We start from the raw sequence: 13,107 nt of genomic DNA on the forward strand, positions 1-13,107 counted from the left end.
AGATTATCTTAATTTACAGCAAAGAAGAACAGGCTACATATTTGTGAAATACTTCTGAGTCCAAGGACGGGTAAAGACTGGAACTGGGGTATCCAAAGATGCTGGAGCATCTTCCTTGCTGGCAATTTAGAACACGTTAAGCAACAAGTTTCTGTCATCATAGTACTCTTAACATTTATCTTCTTTCCTAACTCTGTTAGCTCCGCTGGACTCAATAAATAATCTGGGATTTAGTAAGTAATTTGAAAAATAAATTATGAAATGCAGAGATGAAATTAGATAGTCTGAATGCATGATAAATCATCAAAAATGCAGGCATCTTCTTACCAATAGATGCATTTTTGTATTTTGTATATATTTATATTTTAATTTTCACTGATTTTAACTTTGAAGTTCACACGCATGTACTTTCTATTTGCAGATCATGGACAAGGATAAAAGTTCACCTATTTGTGCAAGGAGCGCTGGTACCCTGATTACACTATGTGACTCTCCACACAGAAGGCTGGTTCCAGCACCAGCAATGCACTTTTCCCTTGACTTCCAGCTCCACCACGTGCTCCTCAGGTATGTATAGCTTTGCTGATATTATGGGGAAATATACTGCATTCAAAACACATGTAGTTTCTTTTAAGTCATAAATAGATAACTAGAGTGTATTACTTTACGGAGTATCTGAAGAAGTCTGATTCCTAAGCAAAACCAGAACTTTGATGATCAATTTTACTTTCTGTGGTTAGCAGCCTATTTTTGCTGTGATAAGTGAAGTCTGTTAGTAATAAAAATGAAACCTAGTATCAGTACTGTCATAATGGAACCCCAAAGTGAAATTAGTTAGTGATATTAGAAAGTATCGCTTGTATTTGTGCTTCAAACCTCAATTTATTTTATTTTCCTGTACTCAAAAACAACATTAAAGAGCATGCATGGATCATGTTACTGACATTCATGGCCTTGATTATAACGTGAATCATTCATATACATGCTTTTGGTAGAACATAAAATACGTGACGCAGAACAGCAAGGATACTGGAGGAATGAAGATCATTTGCCTGTTCCGAATCCTGACAGAGTTCAGTCTGCTCAGAATCCTGATGAGCACATCTGTGCTTTCTAAGAAATTCAATTTGAAGGAAAATGAGAAAAGCGTTTAATTATACTTATTACTGTGATAAATAGTAAAAATGCAGCTCTGTTTGCTGCTTAAGAATTTCTGTGTTCATCTCAAACAATAGTTAAAGTCTTCAAATTAAAGTGTCCATCTTGCAGGGATACTTCTTGTATTTGGTCTGTGGCAGCAAAAACTTTGAATATGTGAAAACTGAGTATTTTTTGTACCTTCAATCAAACTGTGTGAGAAACATTTCAATTATTAGGAACAGCTATATTAAAAATGTGAATAGCATACAGAGACTCAAATGATTTTTGCTTAGTTAACCCCCTAGACAGGAAGGCTTAGCTAAGAAAGTAAGAGAAGTAGCAGCCCTTCACTTTTGAAAACCTGTTTTGTTATCCTGATCTAGAATCAAGGAGCTCCAGTATAACTTTCCTGTTTTGTACTGCACATGAATCCCCTAGACTGGACCTGGACTTGGTTTAAGGAGTTTTTTAAGTAGGCATCCACTTAAGTTATTTGAGAATTGACATAGAAGAAGACCACTGAAGTCTCAAAACCTTTAAAATACAAAGCAGTCCAGACAAAGATTGTTGTCAATTTGATGTATGTAATTTTGAGAGTCTTATTTACCAACAGTAATTGACTGCATTATAAGTTTGTCTGCTACAGGCAAAGTATGCCCTATGTTAGAATTCCCACAGAATTGTGGAACAAGAATATAATTACATACCATTGCTCCTTTACCATTGCTCCTATTAATATAGTTCAGAAGAAAACCAGTTTTCCTCAGAGAAGCTTTTGGAAGAACATGTCTAGCAAATAACTTCAGAACATTTAATTCACACTTTTTAGTTTTTCTCATGAAAATCAAAGTAGTAGCTTATGATCCAAGATGTTTCATGAAGAGAGAATGCTGTGAATTGTGAATGATGAATAGAACAAATTGAGACAAATGTGAAACTACTAAGGTTTCTTTTGCTTACAATCAAAATCTAAGCTTGTCCACTCCTCACAACCTGCTTTTCAACTTGTGCATAAAGTCTCTTAATTTTAGTAATTTTCACATTTATAGTTTGAAGTTATAAAATATTAACTATATTTTCAACATTCCCATTTGATATTTTATTCATCAGTTAGTATTTTTTTTTTTTGGACTAAAGAAAAGATTTCGTTAACCAGAGGGTACTTATTAAGAAGAACAATGTAATTTCTCCACGTGCCTTCGGTGGCCCAATGCAGCGATTAAGAACATCAACTCCCAGCAATGTGTCTATTATCTACATTGGATAATATGATACTCAGGAAAAAAAAAAAAGATGGCTAATAGTATAGAAAGCTCTAACTGCCATTTCAAAGGTGCCAATGAATGTGTCACTTCATAATTTTGAAAATATTTCTCATGGATTAAATAAGGATATTTAGAAACAGTAAGAATTACTAAGGGGCAATTGAGAAGAAAAAGAATACATCCTGTTTGATTGAGTGAGGTTAACAACCATACACGATTAAACTGGAATGATGTGATATTATTTAGGTTAGTAGGAGAATGTATAATTGGAAGGTGTGATAGAATTGGGAAAAGATGGCGTGCAGTTTTTTGAGTTATTCTGTCTTAACAGATTTAATAATATTTTAAGGAGATAGCAATCCGCTTGCTTAGCACAATCAAAATTACACTGAACCAAGTGCTAGAAACTGTACTTCAGAAAGACAGTCTGATGGCCAATTTTGAGGAGTAAGTAAGAGAAGGTCAAAATTAAGAAAATATTTTCTCTGGTGTATTAGACTTTGTGGGTAGTTTTGGGCTCTCCATACTAATTTTGTGATACACAGGAACAGTAATAAGGATGCTTTCTTAATGTAGTTTGCGTATGTGTTAACATATGTAGCCTAGCCTTCCATCTAAGTTGGCCAAAGCACAGATAATTACTTTAATTGCTTAATTTTTATGAAGCACGTGAATAACTGTGCTGGGGTGCTTTTGGCTTCTTCTTGAGTGCTTGAGTAGATGGAGTTCTTTGTTGATGTGTATGTGCCCTGTGAGTACAAGGACAATTTGGATGAGCAGAGTCTAATTATTAGACGGTATCAGTGGATTACTTGAAGCACCCTCATGTTCTCTGTCCTCAGGGCATTAAACAGTGCTGTGAGTACAAACATTCATGATTTCATTATTTCCATCATACCACAAAGGTGGAAATAGTGCAGTATAAGTACTGTGTGAATCATTTAACTTTTATGTGTAGTACTGTAATTAATTTCATGCAGGAAATTAGGTCTCCTACTGACTATTAAGAAATATGGTTTGAATTAATATACCAGATATGTCTCCTTCTATAGGGATAAGAGAGTCATGAGTTACTGGGGTTTAATATTTTCCCTAGCACGATTCTTCAGATCCTATTTATGACAAGAGGAAACAGACAGTGGGGGAAGGAGGGAGGGGATTTCCCTAGGGAAAAAAAAAAAAAAAAAGATCAGTTTATTTCTAAATTCCATGAATAAAGCTACAATTATGCTTTAAGACAGTATCTCATATTAAGTGTCTTAAAAGCTGTGATTCTGGGCTTCTAGGCCACACTCGTGGCCATGGCCCACCGACAGGGAAGTCGGCTGGAGGCGTGCAGTTCCAGCACAAGCACATGCACATAGCGAGGGATGAAAGAGTCATTAGCAACATGGTGGCTCTTTGATTCATGTATTTTAAAGTCCAGGGCCTGAAAAGAACTATTTTATTTCCTGGATGCTCCCTGCAGGGACCTTGATAGTGACTGGCTTTGTGTTAAGTGCCTTATGTATTTAGAGCCCTGATAGCAGCGATTGCCTCTGTAGTATCTGTGCTGTCCATAGCGCTGTGTGACTTGCTCTTGCGCCTTCTCTATCCCTTACTCCCTCTAAAAAGCTGTCCAGCCAGTCAGAAACAACAAAAACCAGAAACAGATACCCTTTTACAACAGATTGCAGGAACAAATGTTCCACTACAGATCGCTAACAGAAACTGCTGAACCTACCCCTTTCCTTACAGAAGGGGCAAGTAGCTAACCCTATGGTGCGAGTGATCAGATCAGTACTGTGACACTTCCATTTGCTATTTCAAATTTGGACTGGAGTTGGATCCATAATCTCCCCACCAATCTCTAATCCTCAAGATCAGCCTGCAAGGTGTCTTTTATATAGGGGCCCACAAAGGAGATTCCTAATGGGAACACTGGACTGTTCCACAGAGAGCAACCCTTCACAAGTCCTCTTCATGAACCAAGGGACATATACATTGTTTTAGTGTTCTTCCTGCCTCTCACCCAGAAACAATAGTCTCAGAAGGTAACAAACTGAAGTGCAGTACCGCAACAGATGATTGACTCAGGTTACACAGGTCAAAAACTGTAGAATCAATGGTTCTAGACCTAAAAAACAGCAACGCTGATTTGAAACACTTGGTTATGGGGTTGCTAAACAGCAACAGGTCAGTTAAATTCACTTCCAAGCATCTGTTAAGCTCAGTGAAAACATCTTAGCATTTACAGTCTCTCACAAGACATTCTGTACTTTGTTTGCATTCCGCACAAAGTTGACCTGTAGCTGCCCAGCACCAAATCAAACAGTGCGGCGCATGAAGAAGTCCTCTCCTCATGAAACTTTGGGCAAACCAATCACAGGTCCTCAGTATGGTGTCATCTTCCTACTGAATGTGCCTGGATCTATTCAGAGACAGGGATTTGCTCATGCTGAAAGTCTCTGTGATGCTCAGGGGATGCTTGGTCTCTGTGTATCTCTGAGTCAGGACCCACTGCTGTGAACAAAAAGTACACTAGGTTTTGTTTTTCAGTGACTTGCTGAACAAGTGCTGACAGTCGAAGTGATGATCAGTGATATGTTTTGCCAACGAGCCAGTGAGGGGTAAGACCATCTTCAGGAGCTTTCACCTGACACACACCAGGGAACATTTGGGGTTACTGTTAAGAGGCTCTGACCCTTCCTGACCTTCAGCCTGTCTAACCACCATAACGGGGAGCCTACAACAGTGACTGGTCTTCCAGAGGAACCTTTTTCAAATGGGAAATCCCAAACCGGCACTCGTTCATTGCAAGAGTAGGTACCCTATTCTACCAGGAAGGACACTGACAGTTCTGGGAAAAATACCCTGCTGACCTGCCTAGGAACATGAGTTGTGTATGCCTTTTCCTTTTACCTTTCTTTGTGTTGTGTGAAACTTTCAGCGCTGCCTCTGTAACTGCTTAGCCAAATGTATTCTTCCGAAGAAATAATCAGATCCTGCAGCCAAAACTAGGCCGGTTGTAACTGGGACTGGGTGTTGCCAGAGTGAAATTTACTGACAGAAACTGTTTCACAACAGTACAGAATATTTTGTCTTACACAGAATACCTTTCACTAAAGTTACTCTTAAACCTAAATTAGAAGGTTTTCTGCCCATGTATCTTAGCATCATTGGCATCTCCCCTAACCTTTGTTAGGGGCTGGGAGATGTAGAAGAGCTTTGACGCTATCTGGAGTTCTACAAAATTTCTCTGAGTTCACCTAAGAGTTCATTTTTCCTATCTTCTGTACTGGGACACAATATATCTTACCTTGCAGTAAGGTTTCTGAACAGACTCTGTTCATTTTTTTACCTACGAATGGAAACGGGTCCCACCTATCCATCTTCATATTTTCTCACCAATAGAAACTGGCCCTTCTTGTGTCTGGTAAAATACATAGCAAGGAAAATGGGAATACATTCCACGAATCTCCTATGGAAATACTAGGAAACTCTCACAAGCTTCTGCTGTTTTAATTATTGTCAGCTCTGCCTGATTAAGGTCTGCTGCCAAACTCTAGAAACAAGGTCTTGCTCCCTTAGAGCAAGGATTTTACTTCAGCTTTCAGCTAAAGTTTACACTGATTCCTCAAGCTGTAGTTCTTAGCAAGTGATATTCTTAGAATGGGGCTGATTTCTGTGGAATAGCAAATTTCCTTCTCTTTATTTCCACTCCCTACTATTTTTTTTAGATTCTGCTTGCAGAAAGACCAGCGGGGCTTTAAGAGCACAATATGCATGACTGCATCTTTTCCTCCAACGCATCATCCCTAACAGTGGGAAAGAGTGGCTCTCCCCAAGTGTGCTCGGTGGAGCTTCCAGTTCCCTGGGATTTTGGAAGGGCTTCTGTGCAAGAGCAGCTCCAGCATCTGCCACATAGAGCGGGCTGAGCAGTGGCCGAGAGCTAAGAAGAAATAGGTTTCCAGCACAGAGACTACAGCCTCTGCTTCAGAGACTTTAATTGCCCTTCCAATGCTTCTTCAAAATAGCAACAAATATTTTAAAATGACACATGAAAAGGATGGATGGGGATCAACTTTCTGCCTTCACTATCATTGCAGAAATGAGGGTGCATCAGATGAAGCTGGCAGTAGTCAAGTATATCGTATAATAAATAGTATAATAAATTGTATTATTTTATGTGTACATGGATAATATACTCATGACATTCTTTGCCTTAAGATAGTACAGATAGCTCACGTGGATCCAAGGAGGGGCTGCAGAAGAACGTGGAGGAGGGATCTAGTTAAGGTCACTGAGCAGACAGATTGCCATCAGGCCAGGGACACACCCAAGCTAAAAACTGGGTACTGGCATCCATGGGCAATGTCAAGTGTGCTGGTCCTGGTCCTGCTGCTCACTTGGGTAGGAACTGGCCTACACCTGCTGCCAGAGGTGGGTTATGGACAGCCCAACCTCTCTTCCATTCTGAAATATGGTTGATTTATGAATCTCTGCCTACTAGCCCAATCTCAACAATAACGAAACAATAGTTTCAGGACCTTTCCCTCCTTAAATTCAACCAACTAGAGCCAACCTGAGTCAACCATTTTGTAATGTGTTAGTGAAATGCCTCTACCTTATCTCCTTTACCTTAATAGTGCCCTTACCTAAACCAAACTTTCTCTCTATAGAAACTTGCTGTTACCACTGTAATTTTGACTAGTGTTTTTTCTTCTTTCTTATGCTCACCCTCAGATTCTCTCAGCAACAGAGAGGAAATTTTTGAGCCCACCAAAAAAAAAGAAAAAAAAAAAGAGCAAAAAAAAGCACTAGAAAACTCACGGGATAGCTTTGTTTCCATCACAGTAATTTGGGGCAGGAATTACATTCTGATCCTTATTAAGTGAATCAGCTGAATTCACAGATCTGTAATGCTGATCTGTAAGGCACAATTCAAAATTGAGCAGGCCAGGATCCCAGTCTTCGGACCTTGTCAGTAATAATTTTCTTCCTTTCCACTTGAGAAGTGGTCCTGGTGCTGGGTTTATCCTCCAGAATCACACAGGAAGGAAATTCAATGGGAAGCCTCTATCTTTAGCAGAACTTAATGCCATCATTGCTTACGTTCAGTTCCCTGGTTCATTTAAACTCTCTCCAACTCCCAGACATGGGCCTGGATGAGTGCAGCTGGAACTCAAGGGTAGGGGAACAGGAGGGGATGGAGGAATAGGGCAAGATCTGGGGCCCTTTGTGGCATCCTCCCACGCTCTGCCTCCTGGAGCTGGTAAATCTGCACTTGAACAGCCAGTGCTTTACTGAAAAGAAAAAAAGCAAAAAGCTTCTCCTGTTTGGCTTTACTTTTAACACCTCAGGTGTTGAGCAAATTAATGCAAACCTCTCTGCCAGGGCTCTGTCTCTTTAACTTCATGTGTACACCAGCAGGCACAGTAGGAACCCGTTCTGTTCTGAATGCGCCATAGCATCAGTGGCTGATAAATCAGAAAGGAGGGAATCCACATTTTCTATTGCTTCTGTGGCCTACTGGAATGATTAATATAAGTTTAATGAGTTATATATGTATACTTTATTTTATTTAAATTAAATGTTTCTTTTTTAACAAGACCACTTAAAATTAAATATGGAAGTAGGGCAGCCTGTGTTAAGGTTAAATTTACTGTAGTTATTTTAAAATAACACAATAAAAGTACTATCCAACACATTTTTTGATGCCAAATTTTTAGAGAAAGTCAAACCACTGAAGGGGTAGGAGTCACTGGCAGAGCACTCGGAACTGTAACCCATAGAATGCTGAAGCTGCTTCTGATAGCCTTTTCTTCTTCTTTTAATGTATTCGTTTACTTTATATTAATGACTAATATGTTCAAAATCGAAAGATCCACTGAGAGATGAAAAAGTAGGCAATCTCATTTTTTTTTCTACTGGGTTCATGAATGAAGACTGTGAGAGGATGAGATGTACCAGCTCTAAAGTCTTGAAGGTCGTGCTGACCAGAAACAATCACTTCAGCTCACCAGCTAGCAGCGATTAGTCCTTGCTGAATAAATCAGCTTGCAGTGCACTGTGTTCTGATAAGTGTATTCTTTTTCTTACATGTTACGCCTATCTACGGTTATTTAATTAAATTGATAAAAAATGAAGTGCTCTTTTGCCACATTTTAATTGAATTCCACTTTCCATCTACACAGAGTTTACAAATCGGAATTGGAAGACTTAATCACGTAGTAAAGAAAACTCATTACATTTTCTATTATCAAATGTAAAAGTTGAGAACCAGAGGTGTGCTTTATAGCAGATTAAGTAAAAATTGTATGGCTAGGGAATAACAGTCCGGATGACAAAAAGAATCGTGTTTTGTGAGTGGCTACATTTGAATAAGGGCCTTGAACATGAAAATAAAATCATGCAAATATAAAACCACACCAGAATAGACAGAATAAGGTAGGGTCCTTGTCTTTTCTGTTTTGAGAAGTAGTTAAAAATGGATCATTTAACTCAGAGACACTAAGCGATGCACCCAGGCAGCTGCTGCTCGCATTGGGCACGGCGGGGCAGCAGCACCCATCGCCTGTGCCCCTGGCTCTGGGATGCTGCTTAGAGAGCAAGGGGAGGTGCTGGGACCCGGCTGGGGGTAAGGCAGAAGGTGACCTAAGGTTAGATGACCCTGACTGTCAAGTGTGCTGCCTTGACAAAGCGCAGTTGCTTGACAATTGCTTGAGGCTTACAAAACATTGCGTTATCGTGTTCGTGCTGTATCCACTGATAGAGATTGTTTTCCTTGTACGTGCTGGGTATTTCTAACTCTGCCGAACCTACTGATGTGTGAAAACAGAGATAAGTTCCAACTGGAGGCCTCCAGCTTGAAAGTCTGAAGCTTGGAGTGTCTGCGTTGTTTGAGTTATTCCTCTGGGCTAGCGGCCTCTGTCTTTAACTGAAGAGCCGATCCATGCCCAGCATCTACACTGCTCTTTGAAATGCTTTTTTTATTTTTTATTTTTTGAATGGTGTCTTTGTTAGAGCTGGAGAAGTTGCAGTGAAAGAATATCTCAGTTTTGTGCCCGATGAATGCCTTTGTATTAATTCTCTCCTTGCATAGGTTTCAGCTGTAGGGCTGGCGGGTACATTAACGACTTGCAGTGGGGCAGTCCACACTCACAGCTCAGTATTGAAGGCAAATGCAGAAGCTCAGCACTGAGTACATATTTTATACACTGTAAGAACTTAAATTTTTTTGGTCTGTGCTGTAACAGAACTTCCTTTTGCACTGCTGTCTGCCGTTACTGTTTCTTCCCCATTCAGCAGAAGTTTTAGTGATAATGTAAACACGAGCCTCTTTCAGCTGAAGATTTTGCTTTCCACAAAAGAAAGTATTCCTTTTTTGCAAAGTGGCCTGAAATAATCTTATCTTCCTATATTTTTGCTTATATCTTAACATTTGCTTAAGTATCAAGAAGGTTCTCGGTGCAAGGAAGGATGCAGAAATACCTAAAGGGTAATAGGATTTTTTAAAATAGATTTGTAAAATAAAAACAAGGAAGGGGCAAGCAGCATGAAATGTACAGCACACATGGGCTGCAGTGGTTAGGGAGGTGTGTGCCTGTGCTAAGTACGGTGGCAGACTGTCAGGGTCAGATCATGGTCACATATGACCTCAGGGGCACAGAGAGGCAGAACTTTTGATTTGCAAGAGAATGTGTGCACTTTGATTAATTCATTTGCACAGCATTAGAAAGCAAAGTCTTGCTGAAGGCTCTGGTCACGAACTCAGCATCTTCCATCAAGCTCCTCATCCTTCCCTCCATTTTTGTGCCCCTTGCATACTTCCAGCAGCCTCTCCCTCTGGACGAATGTCTTTCGTGCATGAGAAAAGGACAGTTTTGCTGGTAAATGTGTTGTCACATGACACAACCTGTCATTATTTTAATTCCTGCTTTCGAATGAAATGTCTGCCCATCTGTACATTAAAACTGTGCAGATTTCACCGCTACATTAAGAATACCTGGATTTGACATGCAGCTTTTTGTCTGTAGAGCACAACATATTTTAAGCCTTGAATGAGATTTTGCTCCTTTTAAAACTCACAGTGCCCAGTTAGAAGTGGCTAAGGCAAGGTTAAACTGTTCATATCTTGACACCTCATGATTATACAGCTCCTCTCATCTCTGTGTGCTTTTTCACAGCTAGAATCATAGAATCACAGAATCACAGAATGGCTTGGGTTGGAAGGGACCTCAAAGATCATCCAGTTCCAGCCCTCTGCCAAGGGCAGGGTTGCCAACCACTAAATCAGGCACTAGAATCTATGCAGTGCTTCGTGCTGGATCTCCTGCTGCTCCCCAAAACTTTCCCTATTCCAACACAGGGGAAGGCTTATGGCTTCCTTCCACAATTCCTTAACACACATGGCCTTGGAGCACCCCGTAAGCATATTTTGTCTTTTAGGTTCAGTGAGGGGTAGGACAGCTTTAGTTGTCCTTATCTTAGAAGTTTGGAGGCAGGGGCAGAATTATGGCCCTAACCTGAACTTCCATTCCAAACCAAGATCCATCTCCTACCTTAGCATAGATTGTAGCTGTATGGTATAACTTGAAAGCATCTGTGGGAACAGCAGCAAGCAGTCTGCACTCAGGTGGTGGGTTGAAAGAGATAGCAATTATATTTTTCAAATCAAAAAATTGTATTTTTCAATCTGCTAATCAATCCAGTTTATTTAAGCTCAGGAAATTAGGCAAAGTCACTTGATTTCTTTCTTTCATTCATTTACAGGTTGACTTTACCTGCAGCGCTGAGCTACTGTGACAGTACGGCTTTTGTGACTTGCGTCGAGCAGGAAGCTTTCAAAGCCACGTGCCAAAGGTAAGTCAGCTTAATAACCTTCTTATTTGTGTACATCCCTGCAAATATTGTACGTTTGCAGGGGAACTTGGAGGGCAACTGGAGCCTGGCTCTGTGGATAAGGCACAGCCCCGAGAACAGGGAGCTCTGAGAGCTTTGCTCCCAGCGCTCTCACTGTACCGAGGAGGTGCACATGCTGCTCCAGCTTTAAAATAGTGCAACCCGATCCTTCCTCCACGGCTCAGAGCCTGGGGGTGGGGAGGGAGGTGAAAGAATAGCCCAGATCCTCCTTCCCGTTTTGGGTCTGGTTTACTATATTGGGTGAAGAGAGCATTAACTGCGCGTGTCCTTACGAGGGAGGACCCTTTGCTCGCCTTTGCTCTCACCTTTCACTGTTCTCGTGGCATAGGCCAGGTTTAATCTAGTCTGTGTTAGGAGAAAATACACATACACGGTGTAATGAGCTTCCTCCTCATTTTCATTTTCCCTCGCTGCTATGTAAATCATGGCTCTAAGCTTGCAAGGGGTAAAAATCTGTGGGAGTTATGAAACCAAAGGGACTGCACCAATGGGGAGCTCCTTCTGGTTAGTCCGTTTGTCACACCGCTTAGCATTGTAAAACTTCAACAGACTAAGCTCCAGTTTAAAAGGGACTGCCTGATATTTCCCTAAGCAACAAATGAAGAAAAAAATATTGTCAAACGAAAGCAATTGACTAACGAAATCTTTATAAACAAGGACACACAATGTGCAAGTCAGAAAAGCACTGTACTGGAGTTGCACTTGTGGGTAGAGATTTCAAGTTCTCCAGATAGAGCAGCTCACAGATTTGACTTGGAAAAGCGACCAACATTAATATTTAGCCAGGGGCTGTGACAGCCAATCAGTACACTGCCATACAGTGGGATCTTTGTGAAATTTATTCTTTTATAAGAAAGGATGTTCATGCACGTAGCACATTCAGCCAGAAACAAGGATACGAAGAGCCCTGAAAATGTACAGTTGTTTTCATATCCTCTTTTGCCAGCTAGTGCTGCCTGCACGCTTCTTTTTTAATTCTTCATGCAGTCTGAAGTGCCTGTTTCTCACTTGATGAACTACTGCTGCCTTCTTAACGTGCACCCATCTTTTATAATTGATATATTTGTAGCTCTAACCTGTGCTGAGAGTCCGTTTTCGGTCTGTGCTGGGTGTCTCCTTTGTACACATTTTACAGCAACGCCCCAGTTAACTCATAGCATTTATGCATACGTAGTATTAAGAATGTTAACAGCGCATAGAGAAAACGCTCATCAAAGCTATTACTTTGGAAGGTGCTGAAAAAGATATGACTTTTTATGAAGCACGAATGCCAAGCTTAAAAACTGTTCTGTAGAGATCCCTCAGTAGCAGTGGAGGGTGAGGCAGGACCCAGCGGTAGGCTCAAGAGGAGGAACTGCTGAGAACGACACTTCTCGTTTCCAGAAATGAGAAGGACCGAGAGCTGCGTGCAGATTCCTCCAGGAATGCGAGGAGCCTTCCGTTAAGAAGGGCTGCACCATCCCTGTCCTGCTGCTGGAAGGGAGGCAGTTCCCTCTCCTTTCCCACTTTCTGTAAAACACCCCTTACTATAAAAGGACAGCTGGAGCCGTGCCGCTCCTTCTGTGCCTCAGGCTCCATTTTTAAAAACTTTTCCTGCCTGCACCTTCCCCATCACGAATAAGCGCTGCACTTTTCCGCCGTTCGTAGTTTTGTCACGCGGCTGCGACGATCCGGAGGGGACAGCACCGAGTGCAGACGGGCCGGGTGCAGGCTCCCAAAAAGCGGCAGCCGCACTCGCAGCCGCGTTAATTCCGCATGGCCGCTGCTCGTCAGCGCAAAGCGGAACGCGGGGGCTGCC

At 41.2% G+C, this 13,107-nt stretch overlaps 1 long non-coding RNA gene across 1 annotated transcript; it reads left to right on the top strand.

Moving 5' to 3' along the window:
* LOC110387921 lies at positions 576-6,578 on the top strand. Its single transcript, XR_002432749.1, has 2 exons — positions 576-5,014; positions 6,125-6,578. It is a non-coding gene; the product is annotated as an uncharacterized LOC110387921 (long non-coding RNA).

The sequence above is a fragment of the Numida meleagris genome, chromosome 1 (assembly GCF_002078875.1).
Source record: "Numida meleagris isolate 19003 breed g44 Domestic line chromosome 1, NumMel1.0, whole genome shotgun sequence".
Taxonomy (NCBI): domain Eukaryota; kingdom Metazoa; phylum Chordata; class Aves; order Galliformes; family Numididae; genus Numida; species Numida meleagris.